General features: G+C 31.2%; 1 protein-coding gene across 2 annotated transcripts in view; it reads left to right on the top strand.

Moving 5' to 3' along the window:
- LOC129227524 (monocarboxylate transporter 12-B-like) overlaps positions 1-22,008 on the top strand; it is a 78,034-nt gene that overhangs the window by 18,819 nt on the left and 37,207 nt on the right. Inside the window, exon 1 of one of the 2 annotated variants that reach the window (XM_054862099.1) lies at positions 7,290-7,426. The exons of the other annotated variant lie outside the window; for it this stretch is intronic. The gene's annotated coding sequence lies outside the window, so the exon portion shown is untranslated. Of the gene's footprint in view, positions 1-7,289; positions 7,427-22,008 lie in introns of those variants that run through there. 2 annotated transcript variants of the gene reach the window in all.

Here is a 22,008-nt window from a genome sequence, read left to right as displayed (position 1 = left end):
GTCTCGTGAGGCATTCAGAATTTTGTTCTGTTTTTGTGAAAAAATAAAAGTAGAATTCTCAATGAACATAAGTGTGGTATTGATTGCTTTCCCAGAAAGTAGACCTGCATGCGTTGGCATGCAGCAAATAGAGAGCTGGTCAACTTAGTTCATGACAAGATCTCTGCTTTGGCGAATTTAATGAACGTACGCTTAAACCAGGTCTATAATACGACTCCGGTAATAAAGGATGTTTATTGCTTTCCGGGGAGTTCAGTGAACAGGGTAAGTGTTATTGGCGCTCATTTGAACTTGGTGACGTTCGTAGAGGTATTAAGAAGGTAAATGCAAGTCAACATAGACAAAATAACACTTTTTCCTCTTTCTAGTCAATCATCAAGAGAAAAATGAAATTGCTTCTAAAGTTTAAAAACAAAAGTTTGAATCATTGTTAATCACTTTTTTAATTTCTTTTTGAACAGTTCCGTTTTTCTTTTTTTCAGTTTTGTTTGATTCACTTCATGTTGCTTTAAATTTTAGTTTTGTTCAAATATCAAACATTATTTTCAATTATTATTCTAACTAAATATACGGAAAAAAACGCTAATAAGTTGGAGCACGTTTAAATTTGTACCGTAACTAGCTGTACCCGCACGGCGATGCTCGTGCTAATAATTTAAAGGATTTTCCTTAAATAAATGGAAATCCCCCCTCCCCGCGCACACCGTTTAAAAAAAGCAGTATAAGTTCCTTTGAAATTTAAAATGTATCTGTAAAAAAATAAAAGCATTAAATTACATTAACAGTTGGTTCAAAATGTCAAGTAATCCACCAATGCATTGCTTATTACCTATCTCGACAATCAACCGAGCAATTGAAATAGAACCGATGAGCGAGCGAAGCGAACTCCAATCAATTAACGATCGGATCTTCTTAATTGAAACGTTTAAACGTCCGCCCTCTCCCCTTCTCTTCGAAGAAAAAGAACGTAATTAAAAAACACATTATATATAGAACAGTAGGAAAAACCCTTTTCCCCGTACAAAAAGAATTTAACTCAAATGCGCAACGCAATTTACATGAAATTATCATTTCGCTCCACCTAGCAAAAAAACGTTTTAAATTCAAATCCACATCACAACTACAAAAGAAAATCTTGCTCCCCGTAGAAAAAAAAGAATTGAACTCAAATCAGGATTGGTAACACGTAATAAACCGTGGCATAAACAATTATTGAAATAATTTACTGTGATAGTTCAGGCATTACAAATTATAATCAACGAAGAGTAAAATCTTGTAAATTGATTTCCTCAGACTAATAGCTTTTTACGATAAATAAATAAAAGTAAATTAGAGATCACGTTTTCTTTAACATAGAAAGTATTTAGCAACATCTATAGATGAATCAAAAGTCTAATGTACATTACACAAATTAAAAAATCAAAAGATCAACATATATTTTGTTTAAAGACTTAAAAATGGTTACAGATCTTGTAATAATTTACCTAAGTATCAGTGAGAACACTTATAAAATTACTCCACATAAGGTTTTAAGAAAATCATTATGTTTCCCGTTGGAGACATTATTTCTCATGATTTAATGCGTTTAGGAACAAATTTCTTTATCAAAAAATAAATAACTAAATGAAATAAAATAAATAAATAAATAAAATAAAATAAATAAATAAATAAATAAATAAAATAAAATAAATTAATTAATTAAAAGCCTCAATTAAAAAATACCCAATCCTAATGTATTCCTGATTTTTGACCGTACAAACTTAAATGAACATATTCTGTTAGCACATTTCAATAATGAAGGCTGTCATAAAAATTAATGTTTAGTGATTCTTCCATCATTCAAACAGGGACAACTTATTATTAGTCTATTATTAGTTTATGTCTTAAGGTTTGCGAAGCAAAAAAAAATCAATAAACTGTAAAACGATTTCTAATTTGCCAATAAATAAATAAATAAATAGAATAGAATAGATAAATAAATAAAAATAATAATAAACAAATTTAATTTCGACATCGTGAATTCAAATTATGTTTTTCTCAATCACGAGTGTGTCTTTGGCTGTTCCTGCAATGAGTTAGGATTATTCTTTGGAATTTCGATCAGAATTCACCCGAGAAAAAAAAGTTATACGAAAACGACATTTTCTGGCCAATGAGGGGGGGGGGGGGGTACGGGCAAAGCCATTCGGGTACCACTAGTTTGAAATAAAAACAGTCATTAGACAAGCCTAAAATGAAAGCATTATCCGTGCAGCAAAAGTTGTTTTCATGGCTTTTTGGATGCTTATTACGGATGAAGTAGTAAAATAGTTCTATTACGCACGGGTTTGTCACAAATAGATAATTGATTAAGCTTACATGAATAGCATATCTATAATTTCATTTATATTTAGTGAACTGTATCTCTATCTTTACTTGGGGAGAAAATATTTTAATTGTTCTTATTAATGCTAATTAAATGTGACTAATTAATAATTATAATTATGTAAGTTATATCAATGACACTTAACTAATATCGTGTTAAAAAGTTTTTTTTTTTTTTTTTTTTAATATTCCCGCTTTCAGCTAACCTGTAATGCATAGAGCTGGATGTGAACAAGTAAGAAAGCACGTAATAAACAGCTCAGTAAAAGCGATAACTTACAATTTCATTGCTGACGAAGAATGTAAATTCCCTAATCCTTATGAAAAAAATAGAAAAAACGAAAAAAAAAAAAAATGGCGTAAACTAAATTACCCTGGGAAACAAAAATGCTTTTCTGTAAAATGTTAGGTTACATATTTGTTACTAAAAATTGTTATATTTCTTACTATTTATTAGCTTGATAGTTAAATACCTTTCAGTATGATGATGCATTGTTCAAAAGTAGGCGAAATCACAAATATCAAAAAGATTTTGTACTTGAATCCAAATGGGAATTTTTTTTCTAATAGTAGAGTAATGTGGAGCAAAGTGAAATAGTTAACATGGCTTAGCTATTTCAAAATGAACAAAATGAAAACTTGTTTTGAAAATTACAGTACATAAGGAAGAAACAATGTATTTAATAGTAAAACTTGCATCAAAATATTATTTTTTATTTTTGGCAGAAAATTTTTACCTTCAAAGAGGAAAAAAAAAGTGGAAAAAATTCACTTTTTTTTATGGGGCAAAGGGAATAATTAAATTTTTTTAATGAAATATTTTCTATTTGATAGAAAAAAAAAATTTGATCAAATGAATGAGTAAATGATAGGATGAATGAATAAATGAAAAGGAATGAAACAATAAATTAATAAATAAATAAGTTAATTATCTTATGTATGAGGAAAAATAAATGAATGAATAAGAGAATAAGTGAATGAATGAATAAATAAAGGAATTATTTAATAATGGAATGTAAACAAATTAATTAATTTTAGTAAATGATTAAATGAGTAAACGTAAACATAGTTATATTTCACTTTGCCCCGCACGCACTTGACTGATTGTGCAAAATATTAAAGCACAAATACAAATAAGTTTAATATTAATAATACATATAAGCTTAATATTAACTAAACAAGTACTGCACCGAATATTAGTTGGTCTCAACTAAGTTTTTAATTTTTAATAACAATAACTTTGTCATTTCATAATGACAAAAAAAAATAAATAAATAAATAAAAAATAAAAAAATAAAAATACAAGCAAATAATTAAAATTTTTCCATAAATTTTTGAACATTGCTCTTTATTATCACATGCTTTAATTTTCAAAGGTAATTTTTTCCTGTCTGGAATAGACTAAATGTGTTACTACATAGTTAAAAGATTACCAGATAGGTGGTGCTAAAAGCAGAGAAAATATTTCGCCATTTCACTTTGCCCCGCATTCCCTTAATTACAATTTTTTGCACAACTGGTATCGCAAATTTCATGAATGGTTCAGAATGTACATATCTCACAACATTAATAATATATTGACTCAAATCTATTTCTAAGACAGTAATAAAGAGTAAAATAGTTATTGTTTTAAAGATGAGAAGTTAATATAACATTTCTAGAGTGTAAATGATTATTACAGCGAATACCAGTACAACGAAGTATCCCTTTTCAGCAAAATAAATGTTCAGTACCGCGTTTTAATTACCATTAAATTGCTTGAATTTCATTCTAATGGAATTCTCGTTATTACGAAGAAAATTTGCGGTCCCTTGAAGTTCATTGTAACGGGATTTAATTACGGACAAGGAGTGAAAAAATTGCAGTCATGATCCAACTTGATTACTAGAGCTTTGATAAACGAAATCGTTTACAGCTGAAATCAAATTAAAAAAGCTGGAGAAAATCCCGTTGAGTTGATACGACCGAATCGTAGAGTGATTTTTCATAACAAATCATCTAATATTTATTTTAACTCGGGTTTCTTGAAACCGTGAGATAAATCTCGCTTTTCTGATCCGTCATAAAAAAAACTGCACTCAATTTCGGACTATCAATAAACACCCGTGGAAGGCCCCTGATAGATATTGCTTTAGCTGCATATTGCATTGGTATTGCTCAATCGAAGACACTTACTTAACTTAGAATAGATTACTGAGATGGGATCACTTAGAATAATCATTTTAAAAGAATTTATTTAGGATTATTTATTAGGAAATAGTTCATCAAGGTTTGGAGGAAGGAATATAGTATTAGCTAAAAAAAGAGGCTCGCGAATTCAATAAAAAAATCATTTTATGGGCGATTTAGTTTTGGATGTTATACATATGCCATATGTGCATAAATATTTATTTATTTACTTACTTATTAAAATTCTCGAGTACTGATGAATATCGAATAATGAGGATTAAATCCCACAATTTTTTAAATTTTTATTTAGGAAAACATGTAAGTGCCGAAAAAACTTGGGGCAATTCTTTTTTGTTCACACAGAACCATAGAGATCTAACCAATAATATTAGTGTCCAATGCGTGACTGTACAATGACTATCTTGCGAGAAAATCAGCTTCTTGTTTTTGGACTTTGTCAAAAGTATTTTAGCTTGTTTGATTATTTGAACATTATTTATTTCAACTTAATTGTTTTTTTTAAAGGGGAGGGAGAGATCTGATCAAAAATACAATGCATGGGATGAAATTGGACCTTGATATTCAACAAATCATGAAGGTTTTTTCATCATTTATTTCAGATCGTTTCCAAACATTATAATTTAATAATTTTCTGAAATTAATTGTAAGATCGCGTTGTTGTTTGTCAAGCGACACTTCGTAGTTTAATCTTTTTTCAAACTTCTTATAACGTAAATTAGATAATAGTTTTTTAAAATTAATAGTCATTTCACAAGCCATTAATTTTACGTTTATTTCAGCTAAATTCACTGAAATTGCTTTGTCTGTTTTTTTTTTTTTTTTGTTCTATCACGATTGATGAAATGTTCTATTCCAACTGAATCTTTTTGCCTTTGATCCCGAGTATTGAGCGATTTGGTACATAAATTACCCAGCCCGTTCCAAACATTAAAGGAATAAGTATAATTCCTAATTAGTTTCAATACTTTTTAATTTTTTTTAATTGCAGAAACTAGTTGCAGAAGGTCATCTGTATAAAAATTAATTTACGTCCTTTTTTGTGCGTAATATTTCACTCTATAGTACTTAAAGGTATCTTTCATGTATTTTGTTTCCATGTATAGCAGCATTCTTGCATGCAGAACGTAAAAGATTACGAAAAATGAAAACTTTCCATGTTTGATATAGATAAAAGTCATTCACGGTAAATAAATAAATAAAAATAATAATAATAATTTTTTAAAAAAATAAGTTTTAACGAATTTAACATAATAAAAATTTTTTTTTTATTAAATCAGGTAAAATGCACTACTTTATCGATTTTAATTCAATGTCCTGTGTTTAAACTCGCGCCAAACTTAATAGATTGTAATTCAATGTCCTGTGTTTAAATTTAGAACGACTTCACTAGAGTAAAAAAAAAAAATCAAATGATGTAAAATGCCAAATTTGATAGATTGCAATTCGACGTCCTGTGTTTACATTTAGAGCAAGTTTACTAGAACAAAAATAAATAAATAAATAAATAAATAAAAAATAAAAATCTTTTATCAAATAATGTAAAATGCCAAACCTGATGGATTTTAGTTCGTTGTCATGTGTTTAAATTTAGAACGAGTTTAATAGAACAAAAAAAAAAAAAAAAAAAAACTTTGATCAAATCATGTAAAATGCCAAACTTGGTAGATTGCAATTCGATGTCCTGTGTTTAAATTTAGAACGAGTTTACTAGAACAAAATAAATAAATAAATAAATAAACATCTTTGATCAAATCATGTATAATGCCGGACTTGATAGATTGTAGTTCGATGTCATGTGTTTAATTTTAGAACGAGTTTAATAGAAAAGAAAAAACTTTGATTAAATCATGTAAAATATCTTGCTTGATAGATTGTAATTCGATGGCCTATATTTAAATTTGGAACGAGTTTAACAGGAAAAAAAAAAAAAAAAAACATATTATAAAATGCCTTACTTGAGAAATTGTAATTTGATGTACTGTGTTTAAGTTTCGTAAGAGTTCAACAGGAAAAAAAAACCCGTTTGATTAAATCATGTAAAATGTCTTACTTGAGAAATTGTAATTCGATGTCCTGCGTTTAAGCAAACACGTGTTGCCTGAAGGCTATTACATAACCTTAATTATGTTGCCAAAATGAATAATCAAATAAATAATAAATAAATAAATTAGTTAATTAATTAGTTAAATTACATTTTACTATCGCGTTCTACGAGATGAAGACATTTTTGAAAAATAGTTATTTTCTTTCAAAAAATGGGTAGCTTTTCATTTAAAAAATACGTTTTATGTGGATTAAAAAATAACATTGACATTCGAATCGTGATAGTACTTTTTATGTCTTTTCAAACCGAGCTCAAAATGATCTATAAAATAATTACTTTTGTCACTTTTATATTGAATGCAATACATGAAAATTGACAAACTGCATTCTCCTCACATGAAAAATAACTTTTTGAAACAGAATAGTTTTTTACATTTTTAATTTATCTATCCCATGCTCAATTTTCAAGAGAAATTTATGCCCTTCCGATCAACAGAATTTCCTATACTTGAATTTGCTACCTGTAAACAGTCTCCAACCCTTTTAATTTCACATAGGCTAAAAATAGAACGTCTGCAAATGCACACACTTGTGCGAGAAGAGCGCCTGTGTGACATTGCTCCCCATAGACACAATACTATTTTTGGCTCCACTTGGCGACGTCGAATTCGGTGAGCAAACCTAAACGTGACGTCACATTACGCTTCAGGCCATCTACTCGGTAGAGATTTAACATCGGAGAACGAAGAGAAAAAGATGTGGAAGAGAGAAGAGTAGGAGATCTGATCCCTGCTTTTCTGAAAGGAGTACAGTTAATTGACAGCTTCAGGTAAAATTTGGAATTTCATTTTGTTTTTGAACTTTATATGCAGGATGATTAAAAGAAATCAATGAGTCTGCACGTCTATTTTTCATTTGGTTCCTCAATAATATGCATGACATTTCAATTCTTGGAGGGATGTCAAATGCGTGTTAGAGGGGACTTTGCAATTCTAGAACGATTTCTCTGATTGCTGAAAAGCCAAATGGAATTAAGCCAAAACTTTACCACGTATTAAATAGATGAAAAAGAAATTGTGCTTTTGACAAAATGTTGTTCGAAATATAAAAGTGAGAAAAATATCTAAAAATATCGCAGCCATACATTGTCTATATAATTTTGTTTAGACAGCACTCTATATTTATTCATTAAAAACTAATTTTGATATGAGAGGTGAGTTTGATGCAAAGGAAAAATAAACTCAACAGTTGTTTTTAAATTGTATAGCAATGTTGAAAAGAGGTGTAAATGTGGGAAAGCTATGACCATTTCTTAGTTTTCCAATTTAACATTTTTAAATTACTTTAATGACAATTAAAAATATATCTATGAAACTATTGAAATTTCCAAAAATTCAACGAAAATTAGTTATTTTTAAATACACATCAGAATTGCTTATTTACGGAAACTGAAAATGGAATCTGTAACTAAAACATTCTTGTTCTATTAAGAATTAAATTGAAAAAATTTATATTTGCCTTAGATAATTGATGAATACGGTGTAGAATAATAATATCTGTTAGTACATCTGAATTTCTGTGCAACCTGTGTTTACTGTTTTTTTTTTTTTTTTTTTTTTTTTTTGTGTCTGTGCGAGAAATATATTACTTTTTAATAAGAAATCTTCGAAATCTCTTTCTCTCTCTTATTTTTATTTTGAATCAATTCTCTAATTTAAAAATTCACACTTTCATTATCTTATATAAATATTTTATCTCATTACATTTTTCATGTTAAATACTTTGATATTAAAAAATAAATAAATAAATAAACTTAAAAATTTTGGACGCTTTTTTTTCTTTATGACAGGCACTCTTCCATCATATCTTTAGTTATGCTTTTTATGAAATGTAAAATGTGAATCATTTTAATCGTTGCAATTCTGGAACTTAATCTTTAAATGAAAGAAAAAAAAAAGAACTCTTGCAGTTTCTCCTTTTTTTTTTCTTTTAGTATCAACGTAAATACTCCATTACATATAGGGTAACGGCACCAGTAACATACATACTTAAGACATCGCTGTCGAGTTAACTCAATTTTCTGAGCCTTTTAATGTTTTTACACCTTTTAAACTATTTTTCTCTCTTGCAACTACATCTCATCTAACGTTAGGCTGCTTTTGGATCCTTTGAATTAGTTACAGAGGAGTGAAAATCATTATAACAATTGTGAAATTTATAGTAAATCCTTGTTATACCAAAAAAAATTACTTTTCTTTTAAAAATGTTGATACATTTAATATTGAGGGGACAGTTTCTTATTTTTTAATAAAGATTCTATCCGTCTTGGTATTCTTTTTATAAGTTTTTGGCAATGAATTTGTATTTCCTCGTCATGGTGCCAAATTTGAATGAGTCTTTCTGTGAGATAATTCTTATTTTTGAAGTTTTATTTCTTTAATTTTTTCTTTACAATAGTTCAGATATTCTCTATTGGGCTCATATTTGGCCTGTTTTCATGCCATGAAAGTGTTTTTACATATTTTTTGCATTCAAAATTTTGGTCACAGATAAAGCTTCAAGACACAGAATTCCATCATGCATGAATATGAAGTCTCCATTTGGAAACCAAACTTTTTACTAAAACTTTTGCTCAAGCACTTTTTTATGTTGATATTCGGTCCTCGTGCCTTCTACAATGCTTAAACATCCAGCATCCTGAGCGGAAATTACGCTCCAATCCATAACTTGGGTGGTGTGTTTAACCGTTTGTATAATGCGACTCAGGAAAATACTTTACTGGTACTTCTCCCGACATACCGACTGCTATCTTTTTGTATCTTATGCATTGATTTATCAGAAAACTATACCTAAAAGGTAAAAAGTACCTTAGTGCATGCAATTTGTTCGTAAATATTCTCATGAAGAATGTTTAGCCACATTTATAAACAGTTCTGAATCTTTAGTCAGTATGCAATAAAATTGATTTTAGAAAAAAGACTGAACAACTTGAATTTAACGGAACAGTTGAAGGAAAATTAATATTTCTCACCTTGATCCACTTACTAGTAAATAGTTTATGCACAATTTTTTCCCAAGCAAGTCTCTTTGTCATAGCAAATTTGATTTTAGCCCTCTTTATGAAAATAACGAGCACCGAGTTTAACTGAGATGAGTTTTCTATGAATAAAAGAATCACATACATTTACTGTTTACACTTATAGAGATATTTTTAGTTCATGATCAGTTGTTTCTGTTAGTTTCGGCAATATGAATTGCAAAGTGAACACAAAAGTTTTATTTTTTGCGATATGCAAGAAAAAACAAAACAAAATGTTTACTTATCTACATGAATCAATTTTTATGTAAGAATGTTGCTAGCATTCATTACACTCTCATAAAAAATTGAAACTTGGAAAAACACTAAAAATTAGATGAGCACAAGTGAAATAAACAATGTTATGTCCCTTGCGCAGCGAAATATTTTACAGAGGTTTGGAGCCTAAGCAGGGGCGTGCACAGGGGGGAGGAAAGAAGGGACACCTGTTGGCCCGGGCCTGAGCCTGAAGAGGGCCCAATATTTTTTAAATGAGGAGTAAAATATACGTAGGGACGTAGTGGAAACAATATGGAGGGGGCCCGTAAAAGTCATTTGTGACGGGCCCTAAAATTGCTGTGCACGCCCCTTCCCCCAAGTTAGTTAGTGGTAACGCTTTTACTACCATTTACTACAAAGGTTTTTCTGCAAAGGCAAGCTTTTATTTTGCTAATTATCTGTAAATAAATAAACCTTTAAAGAAAAACCACAAAATACGTACTGTGCAAAATAATTTAAAAAATTCAGTCCAATTTAAAAAGTGTATAGGGGGGGGAGTGGAGAGGAACAAAAAGCCAAGTATTGGATTCTTGATCCAAAATATAAGTAATGAATAACCTAAAAAGGGTCGAATAAAAGTGTATCACAAGTTCTTTTAGGCAGACAAGTTCTTTAATCAGGAAAGGGCAAAAATCTGAGTAACTTAATTTTATTTGATCAGGATTATTAACTAGGATTCCTACTCATTTAATTAGTAAAAGGTAAACTCTCTTGATAATTTAAACAATATATCCAGTCCAAGCGAAAAAAAAAAAAAAAAAAAAGCGGGAAAAAGCAAAATTACGGATACTTGATCCAGAAATTATGCCATTATCATATAAAGCAGCGTTACTTAACCTTTTTTTTGCCAAGTAGACTGGCAAAAACTTTTCAAAAAAAAAAAAAAAAAAATCACGAAACAGTAAAGTTTTCATCCTTTATTTATTTATTTATTTATTTTTTGCCGAAATAAATAAATAAATAACACTTTTCATTTACATGGTCTTGAATAATTGTCACATAAGTATTTAAATGTAATCACAAGTACTTTTTGTAACAATTATACTACAAAAGTAAATAAACATTTGTGAGAAATCATGAGAAATTACGAGGATTTATCACAATATTCAAGTAAAAAACAAAATTGTCGCATCGTTATTATCATGCTTTTTTCCTTCGTTTTTTCCCTCAATTAATTTGTTTTTTAAGCAAGGAAAATGTTTAACGCAAGTGAATGACTCTTAAGACCGGCAAAAATTTTCTGCGGACCAGTGCTTATTCGCCGAGCCACGGTTTGAGAATCGCTGACATAAAGTATTGAATATAACTTTATCTTAATTCTCTCTGACAGAAATTATTCAAGTAGAAGAAGGTACAAATATGAGGACTGAAGAAAAGTTTTCACTGAACGGTTTCAGTCTAGCGGTTAAGAATTCCTGCTCTAATTGATGATCGATAAGAGCTTGGAATCTTCGATTTCTTTCCTATTTTTTCTTTTAACTTTTAGAATCAGATCAAAATACATTTAGCAGTTTTTGCAAACTTTTGGAAAACAAAAAAGGTTCACATCAGATTGGAGAATTCAGCATCAGATCAAAATACATTAAAAGTTGCAGAAACTTTTAGAAAACAAAAAAGGTAAATAGCTCACATCAGATTAAACATGACATCATTTGCCATGAGAAAAATTGCAACCAAAGAATTGTTACATCACTCTTGACTGTACAAAGATATCTTGGCAACGTGATATTTGGTAGCGTAAACTAGCGTAAAGCGGCGTTATCTCACAGGTCCTGGATCTGTCATTAGCACTCAAAATCAATGAATGACCAATCACATGGCACGCAAGGCTTGGTAATCTAAATACACTATCCTTGGCATTTGAACTGCTTTCTGAAACAAAAGCAAAAGGAGATATTCAGGGGTGTTTGTTTAGCCACTGGCCACATGACGGAATCATGGACCTTTGATCCTGGCACCAGATTCAGAGGTTTGTACAACAGGATCAGTTTAGTATGAAGGAACAGTTGCAAAGTGATGTGCACAAATTTTTGAACATTGCAATGAAATTTACGTTTATTGTAACGCGAAGCAAGATTAGTGTTTCGTTCTTTTTTTGATTAAAACCTCTATATGACTGAATTTGAAGCATAGGCTGCATGAAAAAACAGTCCAAAGTTTGGGATCAATCAGACTTCACTGGCTGGTTGACTTCATATTGAAAATCGTATTTTTTGCCTGAAGCAAAAATACTGTATGTAGTACTAATGAGGTTCTGATGTCTTTCATGCTGCACAGGTAAACTCAACAAAGTGCTTCATTGGCGGGGTTCCAGTTTGTCACTGTAAGCGCACCAACTTTTAATTATTATTATTATATCATTACTATTCTTCTTCTTATTATTATTATCATAGTTTGTATTTTCTTTCCTCTAACAGAGAATCTTCGAAAACGGTGAAAATGCAGAATGTAATCTCGTTCGGGCAGGGGCGCCCGGATGGGGAGTCACAGTGACCTTCCAAAATCTCCTTATTCGGTAAATTTTGTCTGATAATTCGGCAAAATTACCAGTATTCGACGAAATTCGGCGTTCCATTCGGCAAAATTATCATTATTCGATGAAATTTAGAGTTCCATTCGGCAAAATTATCATCATTCGGTGAAATTTGGAGTTCCATTCTGCAAAATTATCGTAGTTCGGCAAAACTTGAAATTCCATTCAGCTAAATTTGGGGTTTCATTGGGAAAATTGAGAATTTCTGCCCTGCCAAAAATTTAAATTCGAAGTGCCTCTGCGTTCGAGTACGATCACGACGCACGATTATACGTTTAACTACCTTGATAAATATGCATATACTATAATAAATATAGTGACTTTGCAATAGCACGGCAACTTACTAATCTAAAAATAATCCATACTTATTCCTTTCGCTGGCACCGACTACAAAGTCACCAAAATTAATACAAGCGACATCAAACGGAATATCTGCAATGGCAACATATTAGTTCAAATTTATTAAATTAATATTTTTTATGCGTATCCTGAGTGTTGTCGCCAATGAAATTGCTTGGCTAGATATATGCTTGGCTAGATATCACACGAAATGGATAAGTACAGCATGACTTATCAAGAAAATCTCAAACTACGCAATCGCAGAAAGGCAGAAGAAAATTTTAGCTGGAGAAGGCAAGCTTTTGTGCTGGTGTTTTTGGTGCATTAATAGGTCCAGAATTTTTTAAGCTCATAACTCTGCAATTAGACAGTTTAGAAGACGCTATCCTTTTGTCACACATGTACTTTTACTTTCTTGGCAGTAAGGAACACGAACGGGGGAGCGGAGGGGAAAAGGCTAGTAGCTCTAAAACGCGTGGAAAATAAATGAATGTAATTCTTAAAATGCCACATCGCTTTTGGCACATTTGACCGCCTTTTTTTTTTCAGTACATAGAAAACCGTCTGATTGATTTTGAACTACTTTCAGGTTAAACCATGAATAAGAGTTTAAACATTTCTCGTGGAACTGAAAAACTGAAAACAGAACTTTTTTAAGCAAGAAAAAAAAAAGCCAATATGAAAATGAAAAATTAATTTGAATTTTGATCTCTTGAATTCAAATTATGTTTTTCGCAATCACGAGTGTGTGTGTGTATGTAGGCGTGTGTGTTTATGTGTGTGTGGGGGAGGGATATGTGTGTGTAGGCATGTGTGTTTATGTCTGTGTGCAGGTATGAGTGTGTGGGTCGTTGTGTGTATGAGTGTTTGTGTGTGGGGGGGGGAATGTGTATGTGTGTGTAGGCATATGTGTTTGTGTCTGTGTCCAGGCATGAGTGTGTGGGTAGTTGTGTGTAGGTGTGTGTGTGTATGTGTAGGTGTCTGTATATATGCGTGTGTGTGTATGTGCTTGTGTGTGTGTACGTGCGTGTATGTATGCGTGTAAGTGTAGGATATTGACGCAACCTGGAGACAGTTTTCGCTAGAGGAGCAGCATCGTGAGGCGGCCGGTCGACAGTGATGCTTCAGAGGGTGCTGGTGGGAAAATAAAATTATAGGACCTCAAAACAGTCAAATGAAAGCAATAAACAATCGTGATTGCTCAATAAAGTCAAATCAGCAATAAAGTCAGAAAAGCAAGTCGTCACAGAAACTGTTATTGAAGCACACTACTTTAACTAAATCATTTATTTGTTTCATTTCCCCTACGAAAAGCGAACATAATAGGGACCTGCTTGCCGTATTGAAAATTCACTCTTTGAGAACAAATTACTAGACCCTTTTCAAGCGTAATGGGTTTCCTTAAATTGCGAAACACATGTTGACTATTCATGGATGTTGTGTATAGGTATTGTTCATAGAGAGGAAAAAGCTTTATGGTTCGTAAATTGCATTTTAAACTGACGTCAGTATCAAAGTTTGCAGCTTCAAAAAGAATCTTTACTTGATCTCAAAATAAGTTTAGTTTTGCATAGCATCATTGCAGAATTTACGGATGAAAATAATCCGAGGAATTCTCAAGACGATATTCATTATTCATAAGCAAACACACACACATATCACTTTATATTCTCTCTCATATATAGGAAAAATTTCATCGCTTTTAAAAGCATGCGAAAAGTTCCTCCAAAATTTTCCATTCGTTTCGAGTTTCAAAAGCTGTACTGAAGTTATGTTTCAAATATATTTCTCTTCTTTATGAATCGATTTTCGGCGCAGTTGAAAAGAACGTTTGTAACATATATGTATGAAGGAATGTGAAATATCTTCCGCTTATACTCTGGTTTCATTTTATCTCCAAAGAAGTATCGATTAAACAATCGTTATTTAAATGGAAGTACTTGCTAGTTAGGTTGTTAAAACATTCTACCATTTTTGTTAGTTTAAGCTGATTAGCTTTTGTATAGCACGCGTGTAAACTCTTGGCATTACTCCAAAGCAAAACTTTTACTGTACTTTAGGTTGTCATAAATTCTGAACAAACTCGTTCAAAGGCTCGTACCTAGCAATTCTACTGCAAAAATACCTTTTCAGCTGCAGAGCTTACATATTAATTCTCCAAAAGATATCGTCATAAAATCAAACTCAATCACATCATTTCTATGTAGATAGCTGTAGCTCAAATTTGTCGTCACCAGTTTTCTTTTTGTTCAACACCCATTCTTTTTCCAACCAGAATATGTTTTTTTCTGGACGATGTTCATTCAGATAAGGATGAAACAAAGAGCTCGAAATGCTGTCGTTCGTAGCGGATTGTCATGTTTAGGCTAAGCTTGCAGACAATTTTACTGCACTGGAGGCCTCATGCCTGAAATATTGGGAGCTTAAAGTGCTTTTTGTGGTTAATACGTTAACATTTTTATGAGTTTAAGTTCATTAGCTTTTGTGTAGTACGCATGTAAACACTTGACAAACTTAGTGGGAAATTTTTTTTATCCTTATCTAAAAAACCATTATCATAAAAAGAAAGTCAAAAAAAAATTTAAAAAAACTAATGGGAAAAAATCTGTTTTTTCCAATGGCACTAACAAGATGAAAATTGATGGTGGCAAGTTTGAGCTATATCGCATTGAAAACAGGCTATTTTTGCTGTGAATGATTTTGATAGCCACTTTGGATGAATATATGTTTTACTGAACTAATATTTAAGCTATGGAATTGTAATCCACTAAAAACAGCTTTTTTACAAAAAAAAAAAAAAAAAAAAAAAAAAAATTAGAAGTGCAAAGTACGATCGTTTGGATGAATTTTATTAGGAGTGCCCGCCTCCTAAGAATAAGGACACACACCCCTAAATATCCCCAAGAGCAAGAGCCCCCCGAAAAGTGAAAATATCCTTCAACCCTCCCCCCTAAAAATTTCGATGGCGCAGTTTGCTCCATGCCCCCTAGATTTATACAGAATTTATGATAACCAAAAATCCAGAAAGAAATTTCGCCACTGAGTTTTAGCAAGAGTTTACATACGTGCTATACAAAAGCTAATGAGCTTAAAAAAAAAAAAAAAAAAAAAAAAAAAAAAAAAAAAACTGGTAGATTGTTTTAACAATAAAAAGTACTTAAAGCCAAATGCCAATCTTCCAGTGCAATAAAATTTTCTGTACAATTAGCTTAAACATGGCAATTCGTTTCACAAAGCTGCTCCTCATTTTGGAGCTCTTTATTTAAGTGATCATAGATCCTTAGAATTTGGATCTTGGAATCTGAAAATTTAAATATGTTAGTTTCAAAACCATTTGTAAAACCTCAAAAAATTTAAACATACTTAGAAATGGTCGGGTGGTGACGATTGAAAAATTCGTTCGGTTGACGTGAAATAACTCAAAGTATTCACATTTTGAAAAAAAAAATGATTTGCAACTGTTTTGAATTTAAGACACGATTTCAGGGGTAGTAATAAAAATTAAAAACTAAACAGCTGTTATTACATTGAAACTGCTGAAATATTTCTAGTTTCTATCCACTTTTACAGACTATAAACTGTAGTAGGGATACCAAAGAAAATTTTAAACCCAAATATTACTTCATATAACATGCGTCATACTTGGGCTCAAGTCTCGTTTTGGCATTTTCTAAAAAGGAAATTTTAAAGCTCAATTCCAAGATGATTGAAAGTTTTTAATTGGGAAATTCTCTTTTAGAAACAAACCATAAACAACATAAATGAATTCATTGGTGTAGGCAGGTAATTTCTGCATCACTTTCTATTTTTGTAATTTTATAAAACACTAACAATATTATTTTCTACACAGAGAGAATCGTGAAAAATAATTCAGGCGTTTTTATTCTCAAATAACTGAACAGACACTTCTTTCGAATTATGTTGAATCTCATCTTCTAATAAATAGCTAAGTAAAAACAAAACAAAACAGAAATCTTGCAACCTTAATTAACTTTGCATCTTTCATTGTTTTCTGTTTTTCCGTCATTTTTCTGAATTTTAGTTTTTTAGTACATTTAAATGATTAATTGTTATAATTTTTCAAGCGCTTTGGGAGTAATTTTCCCGTTAATCAACTCAAAATTTAGTATATATTTATTTTTAGAAATTCGATATCACAATTTCGATTTTTTTTTTGTTTCGCTGTTCCGTTTAAAATGTATGTATATGTTAAAGTAAAAGACCGAAATTGGAGAATGTCGACTTTCACCAGTGCTTCACCAAACATATTTGAACTTTCGCCGATGCCTTTGGTACGTTATCTGTTAGCAACAGATTGCAGATATGTATTTCGAGGTTTAAAGGACTTTTCACTGCAGAAAAGTGTGAGTTTTTGGATACAAAGTTATCCTACAAATACCCATAGCTTTACATCCAAAAGTTCACATCTTTCTAGCATTTAAAAAGAGGTTCCTTGCAGGGGCGAATACAGAAAAATATTTTTCAGGGGACACGGGAAATTGAATAGCCTCCCCCCTCCCCGTCACGCCTTCAATGTTTCATAACAAAGTTTCAATGACTTCATTTTAAAATGTGCGTGTTTATTTACTTATTTATTTATTTTTAGGATTCTTTCAGGTCAGTGAATCTATTTCTAAATACATGAATATTATGCACTAAGATACTTTGAATGTGGACGGAAAACATCTTTAACGTTTCAAGCCATGAAAAAACTAAACCCAATATAATGTCACCGAGATGCTAGAGAATGAGCGGCTTTACTTAGGAACATTGTCATAATGATTATAACACAAGAGCAAGGTTATTAAATAAACCCATACCTCATTTGAATTTGTTTTAAAATTAATTTATAAAGAAAATCATAACTCCATAACATTAAAGTTTTACTGAAGAATTCAGAAACTATTTTTGTCTGAATTTCAAAACAGTTGCTGATTTGTTTTTAAAGTCATGATACAGTTGAGATAACATATTGATACTACATGCCGTTTCCATTAAAAATCACGGTTTTTCCAAGAAATTACCACATGATTTTTTCATTTTTCATTTTTTATCAGCTGAAGAAGAAATCTATTAAGTCGCAAATAGGTTCCTGGATCAAAATGACTCTTTTAGGTGCACCTACACATTTTCTTTAAAAAAAAATGTTAATTATTGATTCCATCAAAGAAGAATTGGTGGACGAATCGCGATAATATGGTCCCTTGAATTCGAAACCAGTGAGTTAAATGCATTCTTCAACTCTGGGCCTATGACTCCAGCAATATTTCTTTAGCAAACAAAAATGCTTTTATGCAAAATATGCTGTATCATATCCTGACTTTATATTTATCTATATAATTTATTCTAAAAAATCGTTTGGCTCAGTATAGCCCTCAAGGGCTCTTGCGCCAAAAAAAAAAAAAAAAAAAAACACACAATCAAACCAAAATATGCTGTGTGTGTTTTGTGTTCTTTTTAATTAACTACGTAAAAAAAGGACAAAAGAAAGGTCAATTAAAAATCAATTAAAAAATAATAAATTAAACAGCGAAATTAATTCATCCTTTGGAGGGGGAACGGGCCCCCTGCCTCCCTCCTTAAAATCCGCTACTGGCTCCTTGAAACCTCGAAGCACGTACCAAAAAACTGTTGCTAATGTGTGCGTTGCTCTCCCTACTGTTATTTGCCCCTTTTTCATTACAGAAAAGTGGAGGAGTTTTTGGATGTAAAGTCATCCAACAAAAATCCATAACTTTACATCCAAGATCACATTTTAAAAAAGAAGCTCCTTGAAACCCAGACCGGGTCAGCAATTTGTTGCTAATAGGTGTATTTATAATGTTGCTTTCTCTGCTGTTATTTCCCCTTTTTCAATGCAGAAAAGGGTGAGCTTTTGGATGTAAAGTTATGGGCTTCTGTCAGATGACTTTACATCCAAAAGCCTTAACTTTGAAAAAGAGGCTCCTTGAAACCTCAAAGCACGTGTCAGCAAGTTGTTGCTAATTTGTAAATTTATAACGTTGTTTTCCCTACCTATACTTGCCCCTTTTTCACTACAAAAAAGTGAGTTTTTGGATGTAAAGTCATCCTACAGAAGCCCATAACTTGACATCTAAAAACTCAAACTTTTCTTCATTGAGAAAGAGGCTCCTTGAAACCTCGAAGCACAATTTGTTGCCAGTTTGTGTATTTATAAAGTTGCTTTCCCTACTGCTACTTCGTTTCACAAAAGTATTTATTCAATTTGTGTACACATGTTATTACAAAATTACTAACATACAGTGGCGGCGATTCGAGGGAGAGGGGAACCCATCCTCTTTTATGGTTAATTTATTTTGTTGATTTTCCAGTTCAGAAACTAAAACTAGAAATTATAAAAAAAGAAGAAATGTCAAAATTGTCTTATCATAATAATTTGTTTTACTTTATATCTGTTTACGAAACATTATTCGGCACAATCAGTAACTTTTAGTTTATGTATTCATTGTTTAGATATTAGTAAATCAGTTGTTTTACTTAAACAAGCCATACTTGCTTAATGAAATTATGACCAAGTGTTTGCGACATCTGAAAATACTTTGGGGTAATGTAAGCCTAATTCATGTCTAAATGTTTCTTCGGGGAAAGTTATTGGGCACATCCACTATAATATTAAAATCTGTTCGCGTCCGTCTGTCTGTCTGTCTGTCTGTCTGAAGATCGATCTTCTCGAGCACCACTGCGAATCAGAAGTCAAACGAGATACCGATCAATTCGAAATTTTCCAAAGAAAACAATAGGACCAATCTCATAATTGTACGACTTTAATTAGCGGAGATATTAATTAAAACGTTAATTAACATATCGCTATTCAGGAATTTTTATTTCTTTCCTGTTGCCATTTTGCATATGGGTGAGCAAATAAAATTCTAATAATTGTGTCAAAAGAGATTTTTTTGGCTGCTGTCCAAATCTTAAAACAACGTTTCCGTCTAGAATTTCATTTTTAATTAGTTTAAAATTGGTTGCTCTATTCGGACATTTATCGTCTGCCCTTTCTTATTTTTTCACATTCAACGTTCTTAACTCTTTTCAGCATATGAAAAATATTTCTTTAGTAATGTTTATTGATTGTAGTGTAAGTTTATCATTCGCCGGCCTCATATTTTGGTACATTTAGGATGTGCGACTAATTATGTTTATTTTGTTGGACTTTTTTCCGTCACATGGGTGAGTTTTCGAATTGCAATAAATCTCTTTTTCCTTCCTGTTTCGATTTTTGCAATACAGTTTGTATCGTTAAAAGAACACGTTGAATTAAGATTGTTTGGATTTCTTTAAGTGAAACAGAGTTGAACAAAAAAGATTGTTTTTAAGGATTTTAACTAAAGCTTAATTGGAATCTGATGGCTTGATATTAAATTAATGCTTATTGGTATTTAATAAGTCTTGGTGCTTTAGTTTCACGTAATCAACAAAAAAGTATGTGTCATTTTATGTAAAAAGCTGATTGTAATTGTACATAAATATTTCAGATATATTCTATCAGATTTAATTCAGTTTAAAGTGAGCACATATTATAGTTGAGAATGCATATATTTTCATCTTTTGTGCTAATTGAAAATACTCATAACTTGTATTATTGATAACTATGATTAACGTTAAAGAGGTTTTTGCCAAAAATATGCTCTACTGGTGTTTTGCAAACCTTGCATTACGCGTAATTATTTACTCCTTAGCGCTTTAGAAACTGATGTCAGAATAATACAAAAACATCAATTGAACAGCTCTTTCACTTTTTAAGTAGCCCGTGCAACGCCGGGCACGCAGGCTAGTAATACATGAAAATCTGAAGAAAAACGTGAGTCAAGCAGTTAGATTTACATCAATTTCCACTCATATGCTCTCAAAACCAGCCTTTGCAAAATTTTGTCCTTTTCTTTTCTTTTTTGCTGCCGGTAAAAATCCAAATTTTAGTCATTTTTTACTCCCTTCCCCCCCCCCGCCTATTTTTCCACTTTTCAGTCTCAATCACCGCCTCTGCTAACATACAGATCTAGCAAGGTTTATAGGTGATTACTGAAATACAATAAATCCAGTACCAGATTAAAATGTCGTATTTTTACTACAAAATCCAGTCAAAACAGTTACAAAAATATTTTTAGTAAAAAGAATAATTACTACATGAAAGAACGCAGAATTTATCGAACAGCTTTACGTCGGTTGCTACAAGCAACGGAATGGATACAGGTTAACTACTAGTATTTACCGCGTTGCTTTCCAAGGCGTTGACTTCCCTTAAAATACACTTCTAAGGTTTAATCATTTAGTGAATACTGTTGAAATTTCTGAGGGAAATAAAGCGAACAAGAATATTTTCAGCCAAAAGTTCTACAATAACATCCCATTATGTAACTGCATGGACCAATAGCTTTTATTATTATTATTATAGTTATTATTATTATTATTATTATTATTATTATTATTATTGGAACCATTTTATTTGGAAAATGGGAGAACATATCTTTATCCATTTTAAACTTCATGAAAAAAAAAACAATTAATTAAACAGGAATGATGGTTACATTCAAATTGAAACATTTTAATTTTGAAAGAGAATACTAATTAGCGCTCACTTTTGCTTTTAAAAACATGGAATATATATTATTTTTTGATTGAAATTGTTGCTAGAAATTATTATTATTTTTTTTTTGCTTTTGCCTTATTTGTACAAACGGATTGGATATTTTTTTTAAAAATCTGATATTTATGTAATTTTATAATAATAAACATTAACTGAAAACGATAACATTTCAAAGAAACTTTCCACATCTTATGATTGAAATTTCTAATCCCACGTTCCTATCACTATACATTCCTGAGTTCACTTTCTTCGTCCAGTTTTAACTCAGCTCTGAATATCGTGTACAGTTCTTTTAAAAGAGTAAACATAATCTCAAATTTGTGCTTCATTTGTGATAAGAGAACAACACTGTTATTGTTGCGGTGTTCCAATTAGGTGCTATTGAGTGTATCAGCACAGTCGTAATTGAGTCAACTGAAGGAAAATCAACGTTGTAAGGTACACAAATTTGGGAAAGAAATTGCTCGTTCGTTTCAGAATAACATTGCGTTTTAGAATAACAGCGTGCTGAAAGTAATTGCCATGCTTTCATCAAGCAGAAATACAGTTTGATGAAATACGAAGAACCAAACTTCAGAA

Source organism: Uloborus diversus, chromosome 8 (genome assembly GCF_026930045.1).
Source record: "Uloborus diversus isolate 005 chromosome 8, Udiv.v.3.1, whole genome shotgun sequence".
Taxonomy (NCBI): Eukaryota; Metazoa; Arthropoda; class Arachnida; order Araneae; family Uloboridae; genus Uloborus; species Uloborus diversus.
Note: the sequence above shows the minus strand (reverse complement) of the source record. Positions and strands in the feature narration are given on the sequence as shown.